This window comes from Aotus nancymaae, unplaced genomic scaffold (assembly GCF_030222135.1).
Source record: "Aotus nancymaae isolate 86718 unplaced genomic scaffold, 86718_ANA_hifiasm-v0.15.2.pri h1tg000062l, whole genome shotgun sequence".
NCBI classification, from domain to species: Eukaryota; Metazoa; Chordata; class Mammalia; order Primates; family Aotidae; genus Aotus; species Aotus nancymaae.
Genome location: NW_026988476.1, coordinates 40590270 through 40617605, shown reverse-complemented (window position 1 = coordinate 40617605; position 27336 = coordinate 40590270). Strand labels below are relative to the sequence as shown.

General features: G+C 43.3%; 1 protein-coding gene and 1 long non-coding RNA gene across 3 annotated transcripts in view; one reads left to right on the top strand and one right to left on the bottom strand.

The window, feature by feature from the left end:
* Positions 1-21236: 21236 nt before the first annotated feature.
* Positions 21237-26438, bottom strand: LOC135270387 (uncharacterized). Its single transcript, XR_010338531.1, has 3 exons — positions 26165-26438; positions 25159-25263; positions 21237-21370 (listed from the first exon to the last, which is right to left on the bottom strand). It is a non-coding gene; the product is annotated as an uncharacterized LOC135270387 (long non-coding RNA).
* The window catches only part of CYP19A1 (cytochrome P450 family 19 subfamily A member 1), a 99846-nt gene continuing 94049 nt past the window's right edge, over positions 21540-27336 (top strand). The window contains exons 1-2 of one of the 2 annotated variants that reach the window (XM_012442298.3): positions 21540-21644; positions 22558-22710. The gene's annotated coding sequence lies outside the window, so the exon portion shown is untranslated. The remainder of the gene's footprint in view (positions 21645-22557; positions 22711-27336) is intronic. The other variant, XM_012442296.3, reaches the window with a different exon arrangement.

Below are 27336 nucleotides of genomic sequence, written 5' to 3'. Positions count from 1 at the left end.
CATCCAGGTATCAGGTTTAGGGCCAATGGGGAGGAGCCACTGAGCGGGAGGGTTGGCACTCAGCATCAGTCAGATCCTCATTGAATTCAGTAAACACTGGGCACTTCCTGTGCCAGGTATGATCATGGGCATTGGAGATACAGGAGTGAACAAGACAAGCAGCTTATCCTGTGAGCAGTTGGAACACCAAGGAGCCTTCTGGGCTTCTCTTTATCCTAACATTCATTACAGTTACTGCTGACTGACCTTCTGTCATCAATACCCACCATCAATCATGGAAGAGAAGGCTCTTGAGGCTAGGGGCCATGTCACCCCCAACACATAGCACAGTTCCTGGTTTGGAATTCAATATTATTCATTGAATGAGTGAGTGAATGAATGAATGAATGAATAAATAAATGAAAAGCTGTATAGTGAAGGCATTTCTATGTAGAACAATGTGGTGTGTGGTGGGGGGGGTGTGATCTTATGATTACATATGTATAGGTTTTTGTCCATGGTTCCTGGTTCATACTTCCCATGACACTTGTTACAGTCTTTTGTTATAACATAGAGGTAGTTTAGCCCTCAGGAAACAGAATCTCTCTCTCTGACCTTCTTTTGCCCTCCTTTCATCCACCCAAGGCAGGATTCTATAATCTGTTTATGGATCATAAGATCCTCATTCCAGAGGAAGTCATGCCCCATACCCTGGAGGAAGGAATGCTGCAGAGAGATGAAGAATCTGGACAGACACACCTTGCTGGGATTAGATCATGTCCTTTTTGTGCAATCACGTTTTGTTCAATTACATGCTTCAGTCATGGAAAACCAAAGAAGTTTCCATAAAAGGCCCAGAGAACAGGGTTCAGGGGGTTTCTGGAGAGCTGAACACTTGGAGGCAGACAGGAAGGCAAAGAAGAACTTATCCTGTGAGGACAAAAGCTCCTGCACTCAGGATCCTTCTAGACCTCACCTAATGTATCTCTTCATCTGACTGAGCCCTCAACCTGAAGGATCAGACACTCTTTCCAGGTAGATAGTGTCAGAACTGAATTGGAGGACACCCAGCTGGTGCCCACTGCTTGGTGTGTATGTGTGTGGTGGGGGATCCCCACACATTTGGTGGCAGAAGTCTTCTGTGTTGATGATTGTTGTCCTGGTGTGTGAGTAGAGGAAAAACATGGCTTGAGAATTTTTCTGAAATAGGAGGGCCTAAGAACTGTACTGTTCTATGCCACAGAACTGCCCTCCACCACCTTCCTTGCAAGGCTGGCTATCCAATGGTCAGGAGAGGAAGTGGTAGCCTGGACCAGCCTCCCCACTTCCCCACCTCCCACCCCAGTTCAGAGCCCAGATCCAGTAGACACAGTGGAGATGAGGCCTGCTTGGAGTCAGGCAGGCTCTATCAGACAACTTCAAGCCAAGAAGCTGCCCCTCTTGGGATGGAGGGCTCAAAAGTCTTGTGACATGGGCACAAGACTTGGGCTGGGTAGGTGGAAAGCATGGGTATTGCTCTAAGGCAAGACAGGGGCAGAAGGAAGGGCAAAGGAAAGGCCAGACTGCTTTCCTACCAGACTCCACTGTCGGATCTCTCTCCAACTCTTCCTGTGTGGGATAATGGCAGTTTTCACAGAAGGGGGACGTGTTGATATGGCCTAAGGTAGCTATCTTCACTCATCCCTCACCCTGAAGTGGCTGTGCCCAAGCAGCTGCCACAATCTTTCCTCTTTCCCCTTCTCCTCTATCTTCTGTCTCCAACACTCTTTCCACCAGAGTGCCACACAGTGACCTGTCTCCGTCCCTGACCTATTTCAGTGTTGCCCACTTTGAAGCCTAGCTCCGAGCTCCCTTCCTCATCCAGCCTTGCCTTCCTAGGCCAGCCCCAAGCCCTGTGAGCTCTGCAAGCTGCAGGGGCTCTGTGGTTATTCACCTCGGCTTTGGGATCAGACCTGACCTTGAAACTGTTTTTTAACTGCATGACTTTAGATCTGCTACTCAACTTCTCTGAAGAGACTGCAATTATCTATTTCATAGGAGTGTGAAGCTTTAATGAGAAAATACATGTAAAGCACATGTTGTATAATAAATGTTCAGTGCAGGTTTGTGTTGCTGGATATGGGCTGTAGGAACTGGCCGTGTGTGCCTTGTGCTGTTAATTGATATCTTAGTTCTTCCACAGCCTATTTCTTCAGTTGGGTTACCATATTCTTAAGGAAGGGACCTATCTTAACTGTGTCCCCTCACAGCAGGGACTTTTGCCAAGTAGGAATATTTGATTAATCGATTGATTAGCTAATCACACTTTGTAGATGCTTTCTGAGGTACAGAAATTTGAATGCATGATAAACTGGGTTCTTGTATGAATACAGTGGCTTTGAGGTTGGCTATATGGAGCCTTTCAGTATGGATCCCTAAGCCTCCTGAGACTTCTTGAGAGGCAGATATGCCTGCATAGGCTGCCCTGCCTGATACTTAACAGAATGTCCTGCTACTTTTTACTTATTATTTAAAAAAAAGTTATCTATCAATCTGTCCTGTTTTGTTGACACAGGAGGCTCAAGATAGTGGGAACACAGGGAGATATCTAAACTCCCTTTTTTGGAGACCAAAGAAGCCAAGAACAGTGTGTGCTATCTTTACAATGAGAAGTAGTTTTTCCATTAAAAGGCAGATGCTTCGTTTCCAAAAGTCAAATAGAATGGTCCTTAAAAATGATTCCAGCTGGCTAACTTTAGGGCTCTGGAGAATAAAATCAAATTCAAGATTATACCCCAACTCTAGTTCCATAACATTTCTTCCTGATTGTGAAGTGAATAATTTTCCTGTACTCCAGGGCCTGGCAACTGGGTACTCTTGCCTTCAGTAATGAGATTGGCAGCTACGCTGTGACTTCTGATGGCTTTGCTGCCCCCACCACCCTTCCTCCCCACCAGTGATTAGGGAGAAAGTAACCCTAAAAGTTGTCACCACATGCACCTTCCACTCAGCCTCTTCTGGTTTTAACTCCCCATTCCTACTTTTAAACCCCAAGAAACCTCACACCACCCAACCAAAGTCAGCAATTCTCCCTTTTTCCTTTCCTTTGTTCATTCATGTATTCATTTACTCAGCAAATGGTAACTGGGTGTTTAATATCTGCCAGGAACTGTGCTAGGAGCCAGGAATAGCATGGAGAGCAAAGTCAGGCACCATTCCTGAAGCCCAGAGTGGGGAGACAGATTTACCAAGCAATGTTAGACATGAGGGTGCAATTCTAAATGCAGCCATGAGATAAATGCTCTGCAGGAAAGGAGTGCGGTTCCTTGAGATCATATCACTGAAGAGCCTGTCCTGGACTTGGTTCATGGAAGGCTTCCCTGAGAACAGGATGCTTGTGTTGGCATCTGACGCTGAGTTGTAAACTAGGCAAAGGTGGGAGTGAGGAGAGTAGCAGAGAGGAGGAACAACATGTTCAGGGTCCTATGGCAGGAAATGCAATGGCTTATTTCAGGAACCATAAGAAGGCAATGTGGTGCAGCTGGAGCATCAGGAGCAAGGAGGAGGGAGTGAAGTGAGGCTGTAGCTAAGGCAGGGGCCAGGCTCTGTGGGTGGGACCTTCCTTGCAGGGTTGAGGCCTTTACTGTAAAAGCAATGGGAAGCCAATGAGGAGTTTTACATGTATGTGGGAAGGAAAGGAGTGGGTAGATGGATGACAGATTTTCATTTTAAAAGATTACCTTTTATTGCCCAGACTTGCAGCAGCTTCTGTCACTATAGAAACCATGTATGATCTCTGACCTCCACCAGGGCCAACTTCAGCCTTTAAAACCACGCTTCCAAATGAAATAAGGAAGTGCTGAGTTCTAGAAAATGTCACTTTCTCTTTCATCTGTATGTAAAAAGATAGTTGAAACAACAGAACTGTGACTAACGTTTAGATCATTTAGCCAATCTTGATACTAGCATGAGTTTTTGTATGATATACAGCGTGTTGTTAGCATTTTCATAGAAGTTAGCCTTTGGTGCTTCCAGGTAAGAGCACCAAATCAGCTTATCTCTAGGGCTGGGAATAAGAATAGATGATATTGCTTCCCTTGTGAGATTTTGGTCCAAGTTGGGCAGGTAACAACAGCTTTCCACCTGTCACAGTTGCAGTGTCTAGACCTTTGAGTTGCCTATTCATTGTTCGACGTGGAGCTGACTGTGGTTGTGAAGTTGATTCCATTTCAAATCCCCTCTTCACATTCTTTTCTTTCCTTTTTTGCAACAGACATGCCCTCACAACCCCCCCTCCCCCATTCCACCTTTCTAGTGTAGTATATCTGATTGTCACAGGTTAGATTCTCTGGAAACAAGTGCTGAGATGCAATTTGGAGTAAAATGGTTATCAGGGATCAGCACCTGTAGAGGAAAGAAGGAAAAGCAGGATTGGGCAGAGGGAGAAGTCCAACACACTCCAACCCTGCAAATCCTCAGGCGACCCACTGGGAAGTTCTGGATTGTGTATTGCCTGTCAGAGTGTCCTGTGTTAGGCCAAAGTGACTGGGCTTTTACCCCTGTCTCACTCAGTCACAGGACAGATGTGGGCTGCCCTGGGAGGGTATGACCTAGGGCCAGGTGGCTCTCTGCAGCTGAAACACACCTTAATCTTAATCTCTGCAGTCAGGCACTCAGTCCTTTCTTGAAGGGGGACCTAGGGCACATCTCCATGTCTACCACAACAACCACCTGATTTGTGACATTAGTAGGCTTTAAATTGTAACCGTGTCAGGCTGTAGAAAGAAACCTTTTCCTTTTTCACCTAGAGTTATGGCCTTTCAATGAATAAAAAAGTGATTGTTTTCAGAAACAATGAAAATATAAAGGGAAGCTCTAAGAGTGGATTCTGTGAAATCATGGGAATTGCTCATGAATTTGAAACTGCTAAATCTATAGAAGTAAGTTAATACTGCAAAGCTCCACTTATGAAATGCAAGCCACTGTTTTTGAAAGGATAAAACAAAGCCTTGCATGTGTAGAGCACTTCAGTTTTCAAAGTACTTTCTCATGTCATTTGAGTTCCATAAGCCTGTGAAGAGGGCAGGGCAGGTCTTATAACCATTTCACAGATGAGGAAGTCAGGGCTCAGGAAAGCTTAAGTGATCTGCTCGAGGTCACACTGTTGAAACTTCATCAGCCTTCATTTATGCCCTGGTTTATCAAAAGTAGGAAGCTTTTTGGCCCCCATCTTGGGCCACTCAGGAATGCTCAAAATGATGGACAGGAAGTGAAATAATAGAGCAGGGAGAGGATTCAAAGTGATAGAGTGGAAAAGGGCTCAGACTGGCACTTGGCTCCAAGGTTTAAAAAAAAAAAAACCTGGGGCGGGCACTGCATGCTAGAATGTGTAAGCTAGTCAAGAGAGAAAGCCAAGCCTGGTCTAGCAGATTAAGGGGGGTGTTAAGAGAGCAATGATGTAAGAACGTGATTTCCTAGAAACCATGTAGGGAAACTTTCATCTCTGCAGTGAAGAGGTGCATATAGGTCCTAAAAAAAAGTGAATTTGGGGCCTGATAGCCTAAGACCTTTCCTCCTCCCTGGGTTGCAAAGGCAGAGTAACAAGCTAGAACAGATATGCCTTACCTCTCCAGAGAGACTGGTTGGGAGGGACCGAAAGGGATTTCTGCCAATATCAAGCCTGGATAAGATGACACCCTATCTGCCGGGCCTGGAGACTCAAACCAGACACCAGAGAAGTGGCCCCAGCCAGGGGAAGCTTAGGTCAAACCGTAGACCCTAAACCCATGATACTTTCTTAAAGTTGTGTGAGTAAACACATGGTCTCCAAACCACCCCTGATTCTGGGAATAAGAATAAGAGGGTACCAGTATCCGGGCACCAGTGATTATCCTGGGAGATGGACCTGGCTAGATGAGGTAGGGAAGTTGTGCAGGTATGCTGAGTCTATCTCTACCTCTGAGCCTGGGAGATGTGAGAAAACAGGAAAATGAGAGTCTTCCCCCAGGGACTTGATGGGGGATTAATAACCACCATTTGTGGATCTGTCCCTTCTGAGAAGGCACCCCTGCTGCTGGCCCTAAGCTCAGAGAGCTTACATTAGAAAACATTACTCTCATACCCAAGGGGTGCAGCAATGCTCTTAGAAGAGGCTCACATGAAACCAAGCCACTAGAGAACAGTAATACGTATAAAAATATTAGCATTAGGACCTAAACGTTCCAGTAGAGCACAAAAAGTTTCTGGAACCAAATGACAAGATCTGCAGACAAATTCAGTAGCTGGAGCAAAGAGAGGTAATAGCTAATAAGAAGTAAATTTCCCAAGTTAAGAAAGGGCCCGAGTTTGCCGATTGGGAAGTTTTGGCAAGTTCTGGGTAGGACAAATGATTCACAAGTTGGGAAATTCCAGAAGTCTAAAGATGAAAAGAAAATCTTACAGTCTTCCAGAAAGAAAGTGCAAGTGACTTACAGGGGAAGAAGGATCATGGAGGCATCAATTTTCTCTTCTATAACACCTAAAGTAGGGATGATTGAGGCCAATTGTGTGAAGATTTCTGAGAGAAAAACACTGCACACCAAGACTCCTGTAGCAAGACCCCACTCCTCTGTCAGGGCCAAGAAAGCATAGTTGAGGACATGCAAGGAAAAAACACGTCATCCACATCTTCTGTCAGAGAAAAACGTGTTAAGATCTAACCAAACAATAGATGGATCAGCTTAAAGCCTGCAGGATGGAAGGAGGAGGAAAAGGGAGAAAAAAATTAGTGGTGAGCAAGGAGCCTTACAACACATCATCAGTTAAATTCAGACAGATAATAATAGTCTGTTCAGGAATGTGTAATATAATTGCTGAAAATAGAAGAGACATATTTCAAGGGAAATGTTAACAATAGCCTGGAACAAAAAGTTCTAAAGGAGAAAGAGGGAAGTGAAGTTTCCACAGGTCTCACTTTGGTGTGTGAGGGAGGGAAGTGAAAGCGTTCTAAAGGCCTCATGCTGGGGGAGGAAGAACAGTAGGAGAAGAGAGAATCAGGGAGATAGTTGGACTTTTATCTTGGTATAATGTAATAAAAGAATGAGTTTCACTATGAGTGACAAGAAGGAGAATGAGCTGGTAGAATGAAATACTAGAGCTCCCAAATTAAGAAGAGAAATAAAATAACTGAGTAGTAACTTGATACCTAATTAATACAAAGAACATGGAGGGGGCTTAAATGAGTATTAAATATTAAGTAAAATAGAAGAAATAAAATTCAGTGTATTATTAAATGTGAATAGACAGAATTATTCGTAAAAGAGAGACTATTGGATTGGGTAAAATAAAAAGCAGACAGTTACATGCTTTCTTGTATATATGTATACGTACATATATTGTATATATTGTCGTATGTATTATATAAAAATATGTATATATACACACAAGAAAAAAATACATTTAACAAATGTGATAAAGGTTGAGAATAAAAAGGCAAGAAAAGATACCAGGTAAATGCAAATAACAAAGCAGGAAAGAATTACTATGTTAATACCCAATAAAATGAAATGTAAAGAGCACTGAACAAGATAGAGTTGCTATGTTATGCTAAGATAATTTGCAAAAAGTCTCTAATCAGTATGTGTTAAAAATCAAATGTGAAAAATAGTAAAGCCATGTGTGATTCCAGTACCTTTTTTCTTTACAGACAGCGAGAAGTTGCTCCCCCTGAACATGGCCCCATTCTATCCAGTCCTACCTCATAATCATTCTGGGTCACACAAATACGTATGCTCTTGCAAAGATGCAAACATGCTAACTATACGTAGCTCCTTCTGGGTCAGTATTTACAGGTTTGCCCCCATTCCTTATTTCTACGAGGAGGGATTTCCCTAAAATGCCACAGGTCCTCTTCCCCTTCTCCCCCATTGCTTCTCCCCAGAAAGGAGGAATGTCTTGGTTGACTCATCTTCCTCACTTCTCTTCCTTCCTCTGCATAGCCAGCCCTATCAGCCTGCTCTCATTCTGATCTGCTCTCACGTTATTCCAGCTCTCCAGGCGCAGCCTCTGTGCAGGAAGGCCTAGAATGCCCAGTGCTGCCTGTGATTGGTGAGTCTGTCTTTCTCATTTGGAAGAATTATTACTGGACATTTAATGTCACCTTTTCCAATGTCAGCTTTGTCCCTAATAAAGGTGACATTTTGGTCTCCATCTGACTTGCTCTCATCCTACTACCTGATTGGTTTAGAATTCTGGTGAGGAAAATAGGAACTGAATTCTGAGGGTCTCCATACAACTCCAAAACCACCTTATTCTTCCCAAAGTCAACCAGCCATCTTGAATATGGCTAGATTCCTCATCTGCGCTTCCTCATCCCTCATTCATTCCTCAAGTCACAACCATGTAGCTTCTCCTCCCACCAAACATTGAACCCATCCTGCCAAGGTCGCTGATGACTTATTTCAAAATACAATGAAACTTTTCAGTCTAAAGGTCAATTTTACTTGAAGTCTCTGCAACTTTCAAAGCTCTTCATCACTTCCTCCTCCTTGGCATTCCTTCCTCTCCAAAATTCCATGACATTACTTTCTCTTGGTTTTCCTTGTGCTTCTCTGACTGTTCCTTCTCAGCCTCCCTGAACTGTTCTTCAACCTCTATGCCCCTCAATTGCTAGTGTTCTCCAGGGTTTTGCCTTAACCTCACTCTGTGGTCTCTTCCTTGTTGATTTTATCCACTGCCGAGGCTTCTGATCACCACATATACCCAAACCCTGCCTGCTGCCCAGGGCTCTCTTTGAAGCTCTAGACTCAAAGGGCCAAGTACCAGTGGTGTGACTCCATGTGTGATGGAAGAAGGCACCATGTCATTTTATTTTTTATTGCTTTATTAATGACAGCAAGATTTTTTTCACATTTTACTGATAAGTTGTGCATGTTTGTAGGTGCATGTGTATACATCTTTTCCTCACTTGACATTTCTTATGCCCCTTCCCTCCTCCTTTTTTCTGTCCTGCACCTTAGTTTGGGTCACAACACACCTCAGTGATGTTGCTGTGCCACTTCTCCAAGTGCAGCTTCTGCTCCTAGTCTGCTAGTTTGTGAGCCCAGACTCGATTCTTCAGTGCTTGTGATATGTGCATACACAGGGACTGTGTACATCACACAGACCACGACCCCACCCCTGCCTACTCTCTCTCTGCACTGTTTCTCACCATTCCTCCCTTATGCCTTATGTTCCTTCTACCGGCTTCCAGGAAGTACCTACTCCCTCCCTGCTCCTTGCCTCTGTCGTGCTCATTTCTCTGCCTGTTTTCCTCTTCTCCCCTTCTCTGACTGACTGACTTTATTCTTTAAAACACACGTCTGGTGTCCCTTCTGGGAAGCCCTCTGGCCCCACCTCCCAGGGAGGGCTAGCTGCCCTGACTGTGCGTTCCCACTGTAATTGTATTTACCCATTCTGGTGTATATCTGGTCATTTCACAATGGCCTTTCACTCTCTGTCTCGCTGCCAGGCTGTGCATTCCTTGGGGATACACCTTGCTCATCTAATACTCCCAGAACTTCATGCACACCTGGCATGTGGTAGATGTTCAATACATTTTTGAATGAGTGGATATGTGACAGAAGTCAGTGCCCTTACAATTTATTCCTGAGATCTCCCTTCCTGACCACTGGATTCACTCACTGAAGGGAAGTGATCAGTTTCATGCCAGCAGCAGCCTCTGCCCACTGAGAGATGGTGCTCCATGGGGAAACTTTCTTCATCCCCGGTGGTATTTGAAGGAAGTTCTCTATACATGTTTACCTTGTAAAATTTCCCTCCATCATTGGCCCTGGCCTTGCTGACCTTCCCGTTATATTTCTTGGGGGGGGCACTACTAATAACCATGTCTTCTGATGTTTCACAAGAGGCCCCTGGCCTTAATGTCCAAATAGACACTGAAAATGGGTGGAAGGCCCAGGAACAGTCAGCTCTCACAGGGTGCCTTGCTGGTGTCTCCTGCCCCTCTGGTTTGCCATTGCCTGGCTCCTGCTGAGTCTGGAGTGGGGTCCTATGTGCTGAAGCGGTAGCCTCCTGTTAGAGTGCTCCAGGTCATCTCAGCGTGGACCAACGTCTGTTATGGCCAAGAGCCTGGCATCCCAGAGTCAGTGATGAGAAGGGAGGAGGCAGCCCAGGGGAAGAACATGGCTCAGACTCATATGGGAGTGTATTAGTCAGGGTTCTTCAGAGAAACAGAACCAATAGGGTATATACAGAAAGAGATTCATTGTGAGGAATTGACTCACACAATTATGTAGGCTGACAAACCCCAAGATCTGTAGGGTGAGTTGGCAAGTAGGAGACCTACGAGAGTGTAGGTCCAGTCTGAGGACCAGCAGGCTCATGACCCAGGAAAAGCCAATGTTTCAGTTTGTATCTGAAGGCAGGAAGAAGTCAATGTCCTACCCTAAAGCCAGTCAGACAGCAGCAATTCTCTTACTTGGGGGACAATAACCTTTCTGCTGTATTCAGGCCTTCAGCTGACTTTTTGAGGTCTGCTTGCATTGGGGAGGGCAATCTGCTTTACTCCAACTCATTACATTTAAATGTGAATCACATCCAGAAACACCCTCCCCAACACACCCAGAAAAATGTTTGACCAAATATCTGGGCACCCTATGACCCAGTCAAATTGACACATTAAATTAACCATCACAGGGAGCAATAGGGTGATCAGGTCACTCTCAACTCTAGCTGTTGGAAGGCACACCTAACCTACACACACACACACACACATACACACACACACACACCCGTGCCTCTAACTCAGGATTCCCAGTGAGGGTGGTTCCACCCGTTAAGAGGTCTCTTTGGAAATTATGGAGGCATTTGTTACTATCACAGTTTGTTACCACAATGAATGTGGGATGCTGTTGACATTTAGTGGACAGGAGGGGGGATGTCAGATGCTCTGCAGTGGTCAGGACCATCCACATCACAAGTGACTGTCCCTCATGACTTTCAAATGTCCTACTCGATGTTTATGTCCATGAAAACCTGTTAATACTTAGTTGGATCTAGCATCCAACCCCATTTTATATAGAAACACAGAGGATTTTTTTTTTTTTTTTTTGCAGTTTTAACATACACTGAACTTTTCAGGAATGCAGCCTAGAGTGAAGATGATACATATTTGTTCAGGACTTTATGAAGACTGTTCACCATTTTGGAAAATCATGTTATGAATGGCCATGCTAATAACAGTGTTTGAGCCATCCTAACAACACATGTGTCTGTGTGCATTTATAGCTATTGCATTCATGGCGACTCTATACATAGGTGCAGACATCTAACTACTCAATAGGTTTTCCAGTGCAGTTATGTACAAGTTTTTTCAGATACTGAAATGTTTATTTTTCTTTTTTTTAATTGTACTTTAGGTTCTGGGGTACATGTGCAGATCATGCAGGATTGTTGCATAGGTACATACATGGCAAGGTGGTTTGCTGCCTTCATCCCCCCATCACCTATATCTGGTATTTCTCCTCTCATTATCCCTCTCTGCCCTCCCCACTCCCCGCTCTCCTTCCCCTAGCCACTCCCAACTGACCACAGTATGTGATGCTCCCCTCCCTGTGTCCATGTGTTCTAATTGTTTAACACCCTCCTATGAGTGATAACATGCGGTGTTTGATTTTCTATTCTTGTGTCAGTTTGCTGAGAATAATGGTTTCCAGATTCATCCATGTCCCTATGAAGAACATGAACTCATCGTTTTTTATGGCTGCATAGTATTCCGTGGTGTATATGTGCCACATTTTCTTTATCCAGACTATCATTGATGGGCATTTGGGTTGGTTCCAGGTCTTTGCTATTGTACACAGTGCTGCAATGAACATATGTGTGCATGTGTCTCTATAATATAACAATTTATAATTCTTTGAGTACATACCCAATAATGGGATTGCTGGGGAAAATGGTATTTCTATTTCTAGGTCCTTGAGGAATCGCCACACTGTCTTCCACAATGGTTGAACTAATTACACTCCCACCAACAGTGTAAAAGTGTTCCTATTTCTCCACATCCTCTCCAGCAACTATTGTCTTCAGATTTTTTAATGATCGCCATTCTAACTGGCATGAAATGGTATCTCAATGTGGTTTTGATTTGCATTTCTCTAATGACCAGTGATGATGAGCACTTTTTCGTATGTTTTTTGGCCTCATAGATGTCTTCTTTTGAAAAGTGTCTGTTCATATCCTTCGCCCACTTTTGATTGGGTTTGTTTTCTCTTGTAAATCTGTTTTAGTTCTTTGTAGATTCTGGATATTAGCCCTTTGTCAGATGGATAGATTGCAAAAATTTTTTCCCATTCTGTTGTTTGCCGGTTCACACTAATGATTGTTTCCTTTGCTGTACAGAAGTTCTGGAGTTTAATTGGATCCCATTTGTCTATTTTGGCTTTTGTTGCCATTGCTTTTGGTGTTTTAGCCATGAAGTCCTTGTCTATGCCTATGTCCTGAATGGTTTTGCCTAGGTTTTCTTCTAGGATTTTTATGGTGTTAGGTCTTATGTTTAGATCTTTAATCCATCTGGAGTTAATTTTAGTGTAAGGTGTCAGGAAGGGGTCCAGTTTCTGCTTTCTGCACATTGCTAGCCAGTTTTCCCAATACCATTTATTAAACAGGGAATCCTTTCTCCATTGCTTGTTTTTCTCAGGTTTGTCAAATATCAGATGATTATAGATGTGTGGTGTTGCTTCTGAGGCCTCTGTTCTGTTTCATTGGTCTATGTCTCTGTTTTGGTACCAGTACCATGCTGTTTTGATTACTGTGGGCTTGTAGTATAGTTTGAAGTCAGGCAGCATGATACCTCCAGCTTTGTTCTTTTTGCTTAGGATTGTTTTGGCTACGCAGGCTCTCTTTTGGTTACATAGGAAGTTTGAAGTGGTTTTCTCCAGTTATGTGAAGAAGGTCATAGGTAGCTTGATGGGTATAGCATTCAATCTATAAATTACTTTGGGCAGTATGGCCATTTTCACGATATTGATTCTTCCCAACCATGAGCATGGAATGTTTTTCCATCTATTTGTGTCCTCTCTTATTTCCTTGAGCAATGGTTTGTAGTTCTCCTTGAAGAGGTCCTTTACATCCTTTGTTAGTTGTATTCCTAGGTATTTTATTCTCTTTGTAGCAATTGTGAATGGCAGTTCATTCTTGATTTGGCTCTCTTTAAATCTGTTATTGGTGTATAGGAATGCTTGTGATTTCTGCACATTGATTTTGTATCCTGAGACTTTGCTGAAGTTGCTTATCAGTTTCAGGAGATTTTGGGCTGAGACAATGGGGTCTTCCAAATATACAATCATGTCATCTGCAAACAGAGATAATTTGGCTTCCTCTTTTCCTAATTGAATACCTTTATTTGTTTTTCTTGCCTGATTGCTCTGGCTAGAACTTCCAATAATATATTGAATAAGAGTGGTGAGAGAGGGCATCCTTGTCTTGTGCCAGATTTCAAAGGGAATGCTTCCAGGTTTTTCCCATTCAGTATGATATTGGTTGTGGGTTTGTCATAAATAGATTTTATTAATTTGTGATAAGTTCCATTGATACCTAGTTTATTGAGGGTTTTTAGCATAAAGGGCTGTTGAATTTTGTCAAAGGCCTTTTCTGCATCTATTGAGATAATCATGTGGTTTTTGTCTTTGGCTCTGTTTATATGATGGATTACATTTCTAGACTTGTGTATGGTGAACCAGCCTTGCATCCCTGGGATGAAGCCTACTTGATCATGATGAATAAGCTTATTGATTTGCTGTTGCATTCTGTTTGCCAGTATTTTATTGAAGATTTTTGTGTTGATGTTCATCATGGATATTGGCCTGAAGTTTTCTTTTTTTTTGTTGCATCTCTGCCCAGTTTTGGTATTAGGATGATGTTGGTCTCATAAAATGAGTTGGGGAGGATTCCCTCTTTTTGGATTGTCTGGAATAGTTTCAGAAGGAATGGTACCAGCTCCTTTGAATGTCTGGTAGAATTTGGCTGTAAACCCATCTGGACCCGGGCTTTTTTTAGTTTGTAGGCTATTAATTGCTACCTCAACTTCAGCCCTTGTTATTGGTCTATTCAGGGTTTTAACTTCTTCCTGGTTTAGTCTTGGAAGAGTGCAAGTGTCCAGGAATTTATCCATTTCTTCCAGATTTACTGGTTTGTGTGCATAGAGTTGTCTATAGTAATCTCTGATGGTAGTTTGTCTTTCTGTGGAATCAGTGGTGATGTCCCCTTTATTGTTTTTTACTGCATCTATTGGATTCTTTTCTCTTTTCTTTTTTATTAGTCTGGCTAGTGGTCTATTTTGTTGATGTTTTCCAAAAACTAGCTCCTGGATTTGTTGATTTTTTGAAGGGTTTTTTTTGTGTCTCTGTCTTCTTCAGTTCTGCTCTGATCTTAGTTATTTCTTGTCTTCTGCTAGCTTTTGAGTTTTTTTAATCTTGCTCCTCTAACTCTTTCAATTTTGATGATAGGGTGTTGATTTTCGACCGTTTCTTCCTCCTTATGTGGGCATTTATTGCTATGAATTTCCCTCTAGACACTGCTTTAAATGTGTCCCAGAGATTCTGGTATGTTGTGTCTTCATTCTCATTAGTTTCGAATAGCATCTTTATTTCTGCCTTTATCTCATTGTTTATCCAGTCAACATTCAGGAGCCAGTTGTTCAGTTTCCATGAAGCTGTATGGTTCTAAGTGAGTTTCTTAATCCTGAGTTCTAATTTGATTGCCGTGTGGTCTGAGAGACTGTTTGTTACGATTTCCATTCTTCTGTATTTGCTGAGGAGTGATTTACTTCCAATTATGTGGTCGATTTTAGAGTAAGTGTGATGTGGTGCTGAGAAGAATGTATACTCTGTGGATTTGGGGTTGAGAGTTCTGTAAATGTCTACCAAGTTCACTTGGTCCAGATCTGCATTCAAGTCCTGGATTTCCTTGTTGATTTTCTGCCTCGTTGGTCTATGTAATATTGACAGTGGAGTGTTAAAGTCTCCCACTATTATTGTGTGGGAGTCTATGTCTCTTTGTAGTCATTAAGGACTTGCTTTATGTATCTGGGTGCTCCTGTATTGGGTGCATATATATTTAGAATAGTTCACTCTTCTTGTTGTATTGATCCTTTTACCATTATGCAATGCCCTTCTTTGTCTCTTTTGATTTTGCTGGTTTAAAGTCCGTTTTATCAGAGACTAGGATTGCCACCCCTGCTTTTTTTTGCTTTCCATTTGCTTGGTAAATCTTCTTCCATCCCTTTATTTTGAGTCTATGTGTGTCTTTGCATGTGAGATGGGTCTCCTGAATACAGCACACTGATGGTTCTTGGCTTTTTATCCAATTTGCTAGTCTGTGTCTTTTGACTGGGGCATTTACTTCCTTTACATTTAATGTTAATATTGTTATGTGTGAATTTGATCTTCCATTTTATTACTGGTTTGTCCTTTGGTTGGTGTAATTTCTTCATTGCGTTGTTGGTCTTTACCATTTGGTTCTTTTTTGCAGTGGCTGGTTCTGGCTTTTCCTTTCTGTGTTTAGTGCTTCCTTCAGGAGCTCTTGTAGGGCAGGTCTGGTAGTGACAAAATCTCTCAGCAATTGCTTGTCCATAAAGGATTTTATTTCTCCATCACTTATGAAGCTTAGTTTGGCTGGATATGAAATTCTGGGTTGAAAATTCTTTCTTTAAGGATGTTCAATATTGGCCCCCACTCTCTTCTGGCTTGTAGGTTTTCTGCCAAGAGCTCCGCTGTGAGTCTGATGTGCTTCCCTTTGTGGGTGACCTGATCTTTCTCTCTGGCTGCTCTTAGTATTTTTTCCTTTGTTTCAACCTTGGTGAATCTGATGATTATGTGCCTTGGGGTTGCTCTTCTAGAGGAGTATCATTGTGGTGTTCTTTGTATTTCCTGTATTTGAATGTTGGCCTGCCTTGCTAAATTGTGCAAGTTCTCCTGGATAATATCCTGAAGAGTGTTTTCCAGCTTGGATTCATTCTCCCTGTCATCTTCTGGTACACCAATCAAGCATAGATTAGATCTTTTCACATAATCCCATATTTCTTGAAGGCTTTGTTCGTTTCTTTTCACTCTGTTCTGTTTTCCTGCCTTCTCGTTTTATTTCATGGAGTTGATCTTCAATCTCTGATATCCTTTCTTCTGCTTGATCTATTCAGCTATTGAAACTTGTGTATGCTTTTTGAAGTTCTTGTGCTGTGTTTTTCAGCTCCATCAAGTCATTTATGTTCTTCTCTAAGCTGGTTATTCTAGTTAGCATTTCTTCTAAGCTTTTTTAAAGGTTTTTAGTTTCTTTGCATTGGGATAGAACATGTTCCTTTAACTTAGAGAAGTTTGTTATTACCCACATTCTGAAGCCTGCTTCTGTCAATTCGTCACATTTGTTCTCTGTCCTGCTTTGTTCCCTTGCTGGTGAGGAGTCGTGATCTCGTGGTGGGGGAGAGACGTTCTGGTTTTTGATGGTTTCATTCTTCTTGTACTGGTTTCTCCCCATCTCTTGGATTTATATAGCTTTGATCTCAGGTAGCTGCTTGGGGAGGCGGCCTTTCCTTTGTCTGCCTGCAGAGGCGCTGCTGGGCTGCCACCAATTCAGTGGAGCTGCTGCCTCTTTTATTTACTCAGGAAAATTAGGTGATTAGGTGGGCTTCTGCAATGGTGGCTTCCCTTCCCCCCACCGAGCTCGATCATTCCTAGTTGCTCTCTAACTGATGTTCTGGGTGCAAAACTCTGGAGTGAGAGTTTTTTAGCCTGCAGGGCTTTGTGCAGGTGGGGGGACCCATCCTGCCGTATGGGCTCTTTCCCTGTTTTCAGTTCCCCTTCTTTCTGGGGGGCAGATGGCTCCATCCAGCCAGCTTTCTGGCTTTCACGTCAGCCAGTACTTCCGCCTAGATCTATGCTGATGGCCCCAGTGCTGGCTGAAGTTGCTGTTCTGCCCTGTTCAGGCAGCTAGCTGAAGCTTGTCAGCCCTGCAAAGATCTCCTGTTCTGTGGGTTGTAGAGGGCTTGGGTGGAGCGCCATATCCTAACTGAGGTCCCAAAGCAGGAGATCCCCTGGTCCTCCAGTCGGTTACATGCACCTCTTGGGTGGGGCAGTGCCACCACCTTGCCTCAACTTGCCCTATTTGGTTTATACCCACAGTCCAACCAGACCCACAAAATTAGCCTGGTACCTCGTTTGGAATTGTGGAGACCACTCAGCTTCTGTGTCTCTCTCGCTGGGAGGTGCTTTCTGGAGCTGCCTCTTATTCGGTCATCTTGGGATCCTGAAATGCTTATTTTTGTATAAAATTGATTTTGTTTCTTGATTATAACACAGTGACTGCATTACATTTTTTTGATATTATGAATTTGGGGAGGAAATTTTGTGTGTAGGTATATATATTATCTATGGATTTCATTTGAGCATAACAAAAGGGGAGTTACAAGTTACGTGTTGCTTGTTTGTTTGCATTTGTTTGTTTTTTTTCCGAGCTAGAGTCTTGTGTTATAAGAAGGCACACTGAGTCTGATGTGGCAGACAGCCACTATTCTAACTGAACTAGTGCCTGTGAAGAACATGCTTCTGTCTGTTGGGCTGAGCCCCAAGGGGCCTGTGGACACTGGATCCTGAAGACACTGTGTCCTTGATAACCTTATTTTCCACTTTGAGGAAACTTCAGAGATTAAGTCCCCAAGCAACTGACTGATAAATCCTACTCCTCAGTGTCACTGGACTATTTCTCTCTTCTGCCAAGGAATGGAATAATAGAATCAAGTGGCTTCACACCTAGTTTCTCCCAGGAGCTTGCAGGCCCTGCCTCCTCCATGAAGGCCTCCCTGATCAGCTCCACATTGAGGAGCCTCTTTCTCCACTTCTCTGTTCTGCCCACACTTGTTGCAACTTAACTTTTTCTTCATGAATTCATTTCTTATGTTCTCAAAATGACTGTAAACTCCTTGAGGGAAGAAATGGATGTGTTCTATGTCCTAAGGCATTCATTAAGAATGTCAAATGGGTCAGGCATGGTGGCTCACATCTGTAAGCCCAGCACTTTGGGAGGCCAAGGTAGGTGGATCACTTGAGGCCAGGAGTTTGAGAGCAGCCTGGGCAATGTGGTGAAACCTCACCTCTACTAAAAATGCAAAAATTAGCTGGGTGTGGTATGTGTCTATAGTCTCAGTTATTCAGGAGGCTGAGGCAGGAGAATTGCTTGAATCCCCCCAGAGGCAAATGTTGCGGTTAGATGAGATCACCTCACTGCATGACAGAGCACAATTCTGTCTCAAATAAAAAAAAAAAAAAAGAATGTCAAATGAATTAGTGAATGGATGGATGAATGAATGCATGCATGCATGATTTGAGGGGTGGGAATATTAGATGGCTCTACTAATTTAATCTCCTGTGTCTGTGGAAGTCAAACACAGGAGACTGCTTTGTGCTTTCCACCAGCCAGCTCACCAACTGAGCCCCTAATGGTGCCTTGGACTTTAATTGGGAGTTTAATTAGCCCTGGCGCTTGATTCTGAAAGAAATGGAGAACAGTGATGAACACAAACAGGAGAGATCTGGGCAGTAACCAGCCTGGCATATGGCACCATGGATCACCCACTGGCTTTAGGGCTGGACTAAGTCCTAGGTAACTGTACTTCTAAATGTTACTCATGTTTATTCTTTCAAGATGCTAGATGATTAAGACCTTTTCTTGACTGCCAGAAATCAAAATACGAGCTGCTTTTGGATGATTAGCAGTATATGCAGAGTCACTGGGGCTGTAGTGGAAGTAGGGAAAACAGTTCTGGGTTTGGATTCAAAAGACTGAGCTTGGTGCCTGACTTTCCCCACAACTAGCTGTATGGTCATGGGCAAGCTAGGTTTCCAGGTTTAAAAGCCTATGGTTCAATGAAATGCAGTAAACAATGATTCAAAGGAATTACACAGCGATGTGTTTATAGTAGATATACCACAAAGTTAAAGACACTTGCACTTTCAGGCATCTCACTGCCCCGGCTCCTTCCAAAGCCCTGTGTCTCATTTTGTTAGATGGTATCACTATCTTAAACCTGGGTCTCATATTAAAGTTTCTTCCAGGTTTAAAATTCTATTGTTTCTGGCCAATGAACTTGAAAAAGAACATTTTCTGTTATACAACTCCATTCTACTCCATAACTTGTAATTTTTTAGTTTCAAGGACACCACTGTGTCGTATATACATTGTTCCTTTCTTTAGGTACTTAGTATGATTTAGGACAAATCTGATAAAGAAAATTGAAAGTCTAGATCACTGGAAGTTACTAGTATAATGCTTAAAGTTGAGCCACATTCTAAACTTTATTGTAGTTGAAAATTCTAAAGCAAGAATTCTTTAACTATAAGGTCTATGTTGGGTTATTATGAGTTTTGTTCTGGTCTCATTTTCATTGTTCAGGAGTTCTGGACATCTGATGCTGCCCAAGCAATTCTCTTCTTTTCTTTTTCTAGAAGAGCTTTGCCTCTGGCCACTTGGAAGCTGGGCCTTGGGAGGTCCAGCGGTAAACTAACTATGCATTGAGGTGACAGTGCTCAGTAAGACAAATCTTTACTCTGTGGCAATCTGGTTTGGACATCTACCCTAATTAAACTGGGAAAATCTGGGGAGGACTCAGGAATGATCTTAATTATAGACACGTCTGACTTATAATGATTCAATTTATGATGTTTCAGTTTTACGATGGTGTGAAGTTCACTTTTAGTAGAAACTGTACTTTGAGTACCCATACAAATATTCTGTTTCTCACTTTCAATACATGATAAATAAATTACATGAGCTAATCAATACCATATTATAAAATGGGCTTTATGTTAAATGATTTTCCCAGTTGCAGGCTAATGTAAGTGTTCTGAGCATATTTAGGGCAGGCTGGGCTAAGCTATGATGTTTGGTAGGTTAGGTGGACTCAATGCACTTTCAACTTAACCATATTTCCAACATACACTGGGCATATCAGGTTGTAGCACCATGGTAAGTCAAGGAGCATCTGTACTTGTGGGATAACTACAAGGCTCAATCCCTATGGTTAGTGTCATACTCTGCTAGGGCAAGAGACTAGAGCAAGCAAAATGGATGGCAGGGGAGGCGAATATCTCTGGGCTGCAAGTCCTTACAAAGGGATCTTTCTTCCCAGACTTCTCAGTCCTCATAACCCATACACCCTGCCAGCAAAGAACACCCACAGGACATCTGCCTTCAGCTTGCTGTTCAGAATCACTATAAGGGCTTTGCCCTGTAACAATTTGGTTTGGACATTTACCCTAGGCAAACGGGGAATTTTTTTGAGATAGGGTCTCTTGCTTGTTACCCAAGCTGGCCTCAGCCTCCTGAGCTCAAGCAATCCTCTGGCCTCCCAAGCACCTAAGACTACAAGCACATAACCGTGTGCCCTAAACCTGGGAAGTTTATCTGGTTCAGGAATTCTCTTAATTATTTTGTTTTTCTTGTAACTGGTATTTTGTCCCCTTTTGTGAGGAGGGGAAAGGAAGCATTTTCTTTAACTTATCTGGCTTTGTCATTTTCATCAAAAATGAGGTTACAGGTCTACTTCTGACTTTAGTTTGTAACAAACCCCAGAATTTTGTTATTGTTTTGCCTCTGACTTTTATTTGCCCAACATAGAATCACTTCCACCTCAGAATTATAACCCCTAGGGTCCCTAGACCTAATAGTAAAAATTCCAGATCAGTGGACAGCTTAAAGGATTTCCAGTTAACATTTGCTCTACCTTCTGAAATTTGCATCTCCCATTGCTTTTTTTCACTTAATTTTAATTTCTATGTGTTTGTTAGTTGGATTTAAATAGACATTTCATTTTTAACCAGTTTTAAGGTTATTTTTTATTTTTGGCTCATAATTATGTTTTAGTTTATATTATTTTATTGCCATTTCATTCTTAACCAGCCAGGAACTGGCCTGGATTAGGAGAACTGCGTTCTAACCCACCCCTGATTGGTCTATTACATTGTCACACAGGGTGCATTACTTAGTTCCTCAGACTGGGGCTCAATCAATGTGACGGCCCCTCTTTTTACAATGTTCTAGTAGCCTAAAAATTGGCTTTGTTTTTTCATTCTTATTTCTATGTTAGCATCTTTGCAAAAATTCCTAAACTTATTTAGGAACAAATTGTTATTACATGAGGCTAATGGTAACTAGAAGTAACTAGAATAATTCCCAAGAAGTTATGGCTTTATAAAATATTAATTTTTGGCAACGACCAGAAATGTCTACCTTTAAATAAATACCTGTGTCTACTGTTTTTGGGGCTGGCAGAGTGTCTTCTGACTGGCCTCCATGTGTGGGAATCCATTCCAAGTGCTGCTTGATTGTAATATTGGACCAAGCCTGTCGTCACACTGCCCAGTCTTTGGGTGGGAGGAGCTGAGAGATTCTGTGAATATTGTTAGAAGGGACATGTTTTTTCATAGGTTAAAAAAAAAAAAAAGCAGCAGCAGCAAGGTCCACAGGTCCCCTGATTTTAGCCATGACGTAGAAAAGCTCCACACAGACCCTCCTCCCTTCCGCTCTGGCACAGAGTCCCGTTGTCCTTTCAAAGGCGGTGTCAGAAACCCTGTGGTGAAATTCAGCCTTTGGATTCCAGAAATTTGGAGTGTTCTTGGTGGGAAAAATCCACACACACAAAGCAACATTTGGAGATCCCTGTGGTGAGTTGGGAGGTGGGGAGGGCATGCAGTGTGGGAAGGTTGGAAGGGAAAGCGCCGGTGTACATCCTCCCTCTTCTTCCCAGGGCTCTGAGTGTCAGGGCTGAGAGGAGATGACACCCCGGCAGAGGAGGAGGCAGGGTGCTGGGGGCAGGGCATGGACTTTGAGGTCTGTGCTGAGCTTTACAGTTTGCAAACACTTTCACGTTATCTCGTGAGTCCATGGCTCCATAGCCGTTTTAGTCACAGACATTGACTTTCACAGTGGCTAAATAAATTTCCCAAGACCACATGGTTGAAAAAAAAAAAAAAAAAAAAAGAGTAGAGACACACCCAAATCCAAAAATTTTGTGCTGGAAGGCTTTCATGCCATAAAACATTTCCATCTCTGTTTATCGCTGAGGCCACAAGTTCTACTACTCTAATTTCTTTGGAAGCTTAATTGATTTTTTCCCCTCCCTAGGACATCTGCACTTAAATTCTTTAGGAAGTATTATGCCTGAGTGTGGCTAACTTCCTACCTAAGAGCAGCTTCTATAAGAAGGAGCTTCTCAGCAGGCAAGGAGAGAGAGGGCTGGAGAAAGGCCAGGCATGGCGAGCAATTGTGGGCCACCCAAGGGCCTGGACTCTCAGGGTGGTGATAACATGGTGGTAGAGGTTTGGGGAGATGTCCAGAAACAGCAGCCCTGGAGGCCACTGCAAGGGAAAACAGGAGGAAGGCAATAGGTCAAGTTCCTTCTTCAAACCAAGCCAACTAATGCCTGTCCAGGTCCCTTCATGTAGCTCCAGCATTCATTTGGTGCAGAATTCAAAACACTGAATTCCTTGGAGCCATTATTGAGGCTTGAAAGTTTGGAAGCTCTGTGTTAGCAGCTTTTAGGGACAGTTCAGCCAGAAGTGGATGTGTTCCCTACAGACATGAAATTCAAGAAACTGCATTGTTTCCTAATGGGATCACTGGTTATGGACTCATGGAGCTGAAGAAGTCTCCACAGTGGGAGAGAAACTGAGAGGTCCTGCATCCAGCTGGTGAGACCCAGTGCAGTAGGGACTGGTCCAACACCACCTGGTGAGTTAGGTTGTTACAATCAAATGCACTTGCAAAATCCTAATGGAGAAGCAGGGGGTGGAGGTAATACAAGGATGGAAAATATTTTGTCAAGCATCAGATTATGACAAAGCTCTTCCTAAAAGTTAACAATAGGATGACTGAAAGGGGCCTACGATATATTTTATATATTTGGTGGTGGCACTGGCATTTGAGTATTTCTAGTTTGCTTTTATTATCTAGATGATGAACAGTAACAACAGCAGCAGCAGCAGCAGCAATAAACTCTTACACAAAATTCATCTCTAAATGCCAAAGCAGTTTGTTTCTCTAAATATAGCACACAAAAATAGAGAGGCGTTACATAAAGTAACTCGCTATTAATTGTCACTTGTGCTTCCCAGTCAGGTAAGGGCAGCACAGTTCAGATGAAAGCCTCCACTGGCTGCTTGTTCTCTGCTCAGCTCTTGGCCACAGACACCTGCCCTGCCTTGTGATTAGGACACCTTCCTCTGACAAGGGCAGAGATCTCCAAACTCACTGACAGCTCCTTTCCATGCACAGGGAGGCAGAAGGGGCTTGCAGGTTTCCACTCAGCCTATTTCAAGTCTGGCCTAAGCAGCTCCTTTGCCTGTGGAGCCAGGTCTGACCCATGGCCTGTGGTGGGAAGGCCACACCAGATGCAGATATAGGATGGGAGCTGCGGCTCCATCTTCTCATTCTCTTGCAGAAGAGGATGTGTGTGGTGCTCCTTGACTTAGCAGCTGCTCTCAGGAATTTTATTTATCATGGCTTTTTTCCTAAACAGAATTTCTGTCCATTTAGTTCACAGGATGTTGATGGGTTTCACTTTCTTTTGGGTTCCTTTCCACTCAATGAGGGTCCAGGCCTTCCCCCTTCCCAGCATAGTCCAGCCTGCCTGGACACTCTTTCATGGGCCTCTGGGGCAAGAGGATGAGTCCCTAGTGCTGTCTGTCTGCTCTGTTCATGTCCAATTCAGTAGACATTCATTGAAGAGCCACCCTGGGAGGATCCACCTAAAAGAGCAGCTTGCATACGTGCAGGGCTACATAGGGTTCAAAGGCCTTTCATGCTCATTAACTGCTTATTTGTCCTAGAAGGATGCCTAAGCCCAAAGTCTTGCTATATAACATGAAGACAAGATTTTCATGAGATTCCTGTAACCAATGAAGAATAAAGCTTTCAGTAATCATGTGGATCTAATGGTTTAAGTGTTACTTATGGGTGACAGGTGATAGGTTATGAGGATTAGACAAGAGCTGTTTGTAAAATGTCTACAAGGTACAGTGACAGGCTCTGGTCAGATATTTTGATCATTCTACAGTGCTTGAAAGTGTTTGTAAGAATTGTATGTGCATCTGTATCTAACAGAATCTGCTTATATCTTCAGAAAACTTTGTCATAAATTTGAATTACTCAGTGTCTGATCTTCAGATACTTTAAGTAGCACATTTGAGAATGGGAATGTTGATTACGGTGTTTATAAGGAAATAGATGAATATTCCATTAATAACTATGAAAATCTGCTAAAGCTTAGACTAAGCTGAATATATTTAGTTATAATAAAATTGGGTGAACACATTCCAACTTCAGCCTGATTAAGGGAAAGGGTGTAGGGGTGAGACAGGTGGAGCTCGAAAAGGAATAGTGAGAGTTTGGCCAATGGGAAGGGAGGCTGTGCCAGACAGGAATGTGTGGGCTGGTGACAACTAAGGGCAAAGTGCTGGACCCCTCAGAGTTGGGCAATGAATACAGAGGGGCTGAGGTTCATCTGTTGCCTTCAGCTCTGCAGGCTACATCTCAGGGTGTTTCCTGTGAAAGTTCCAAAAGAAAGCTGAATGGTCTACTTGGGGAAATCTGTGGTTCATGCTGGAATGCTGGACATACCACATTATTGGAAAGATGCACACTGAATGACCGACAAAATGAAACTCAACTTTCCAAATGCTAGTAATGAGAGAAGATTCAGTTCTAATGACCAGTTGTTTCCCAAAAGAATGTCAGCTCGATTCATAATGAATGCATTCTAACCATGACAGCCAGTCAGGGCACAAAAAACAGAGCATCCCCAATCCCAGGAAACAGCTCTCTGGAATCTGTGAGCTCTAGAACCTAGATTGAAGAAACTCTGACACCCCTGCCCCATGACCAGCCAAGACTAAGAGTTCTAGGAAGACTGAGGCCACAGAAGGCAGGGGCCTGCCCCCTTTCCAGGAGGTCCCTGACCCATGTGGGGTCATGGTCAGGGCATGAGTGATGCGATTGCTGGAGGGAAACTGGCTCCTGGCTCCAGGTAGAACGTAACCAGTTGGAGCCTCATAGGAGGTCCCTGGCACAGGTCAGCCCATCAAACCAGGTAAGTCCTTGGGAGTCTGAACAGGGACAGGAGACTGTTCTATGCTTTGGTGAGGATCAGGAAGACATTAGAATGTGGTGCTAGGAACTTACCTTTGGAGTTGAACAAACATGGCTTTATATCTCCACTTTGCTATCAACTGAGTGGCTTTGAGTAGGTGGCTTCATTTCTTAGATCTTCAGTTTCTTCATCTTCACCTGTAAAATGTTTTTAAAAAATATTTTAGGCTGTTGAGGGCAGTAAATTAGATCATGTACCTAAAGCACCCAGCACTGTGATAGACTCATTGGTACTTATTACATAGTGGGATAGTACCCTGGCTATGATGCCCTTGTGAGGGGGAGCTATACGGGAGGCCCAGGAGGGAGCTCTGAGTTAAAGATAAGTCCAGATCCTAGACTTCTGGCAACCCCCAAAGCCCCCTCCTGAACACGTTGGGGTGTGATGGGGGTGGGTCAAAGTGTGAAACCTCTGTTCCTGCTCTGTCTGCCCCAGATTCTCTCAAAGAGCACAGAATTGAAGGATAGCACTGGACCAAGTGTCAGGAGAATTGAGATGGGCTCTGCTACTCCCTGGCTGGGTGACCCTGGACAAGTCCTTCAACCTATTGAGGCCTGGGCTTCTCCATTTGTACATTGGAACAAGGTCATCTGCTCTGTGTGTCACAGGATGAACTCCAGCCTTATTAGCCTGGCATTTGAGAACCTTCCATCATACTCCCTCACCACATCTCCCATGAGTCCTCTTCATGCCCACATGGTTCTGCCACACCAAACTCTTCTGGGCACTTCTTTCGCCCCTAGACAGAATGTTCTTGCCCAAGTCTCTGTATATCTAAAGCCCATATTCTTTGGCATCCCCTGCAGCATCTAGCACAGGGTCTTGCATAAAGCAGATCATTTTTTTCTCAGTTAGGATTAGGTTTGATTACATGGGACAGGAAAACAAAAATAATAGTTGCTTAGCAAGTTAGAAGTGATTTTTCTCTTATGCCAAAGAAGCCCAAAGGGAGGACAGCCCAGGACTGGGAAGGTGGCTCCTTGTGCTGGGGACCCATGGTCCCTCGGTCTTGCCACACCAGCACTCTTGGCACCTTACCTCATAGTCCGATATGGCTGCCTGGGTTTCAGACGTCTTATTCTCATTCAGCCAGCAGAGGATGAAGAGGGCTAAGCATGTATTCTCTTCCTTGAGGGAGGCTTCCTAAATGACACTTCTGCTTATAGCTTTTTGGCTAGAACTTAGTCACATGGTCATTATCTAGCTGCAAAGGAGGCTGGGAATGCAGTTTTTAACTGGGCATATTGCCATCCCTTCTTTCCTTCTTTTTTTGAGACAGGGATCTCCCTATGTTGCCCAGGCTGCTATCCAACCCCTAGGCTCAAGCAGTCTACCCACTTTGGCCTTCCAAAGAGTTGGGATTTCAGGGGTGAGCCTGAGCCTCCATGCCTGGCCATATTGCCATTTCTAATAAGATTGATAGGGGAGAGTGGGAGGATGGATATTGGCAACCCATATAGTTGCCTCTGCCACAGTTACTGAAAGAACAAAAAATATAAAAACTCACTATGAAGTTTAAAGCCCTATCTGATATATGAGATTATTATTACAAAACACTTAACTCATTTTAGATGATTAATTGTCCTGATTTTTAGGCTAAAAACAGCCCAATTCTTCTTGACCTCTAGTGGAAATATGATGACATGTTTTTGATTTTTTGTAGAGGCAGTCTCACTATGTTGGCCATGCTGGTCTTGAACTCCTGGCTCAAGCAATCCTCCTGTCTCAACCTCCCAAAGTGCTCGGATTACAGACATGCATGAGCCACCACGCCCAGTCAACATATTCTTGCCATATTTTACTACTGAGGGAACTGAACGCCAGTGAGGCTAAGTGATGTGCCCATGACGGCATAGCTGATTGGTGGAGAAGTCAGAACTGGAGTGTGAGTTTCTGTACTCCATCAGGGCTTCTTCCTCCATGAGCAGCTCATTCAGGTTCTGCTGTCACCTGGAGGCTCTGAATTCTGTGCATCTCCTAACCCTGCATGAGGGCCCTGCTCCGCCAGCACCCCTGGAGGCAGATCCAGGTCTCCTTATTGTCAGCCACATTCCTGCCAGCAGGTAGTTCAGAAACCTTCCATCTGAAGAGAGGGAAACATGAAGAAATAGAGGAGCATGCTATTAAACTAATGAGGCCTTTTTGCTAAGAGCAAACAATCTCTTCCTTTCCTTGGTACCCAGAATCTGCAGGGCCCTGAATTAGGCACT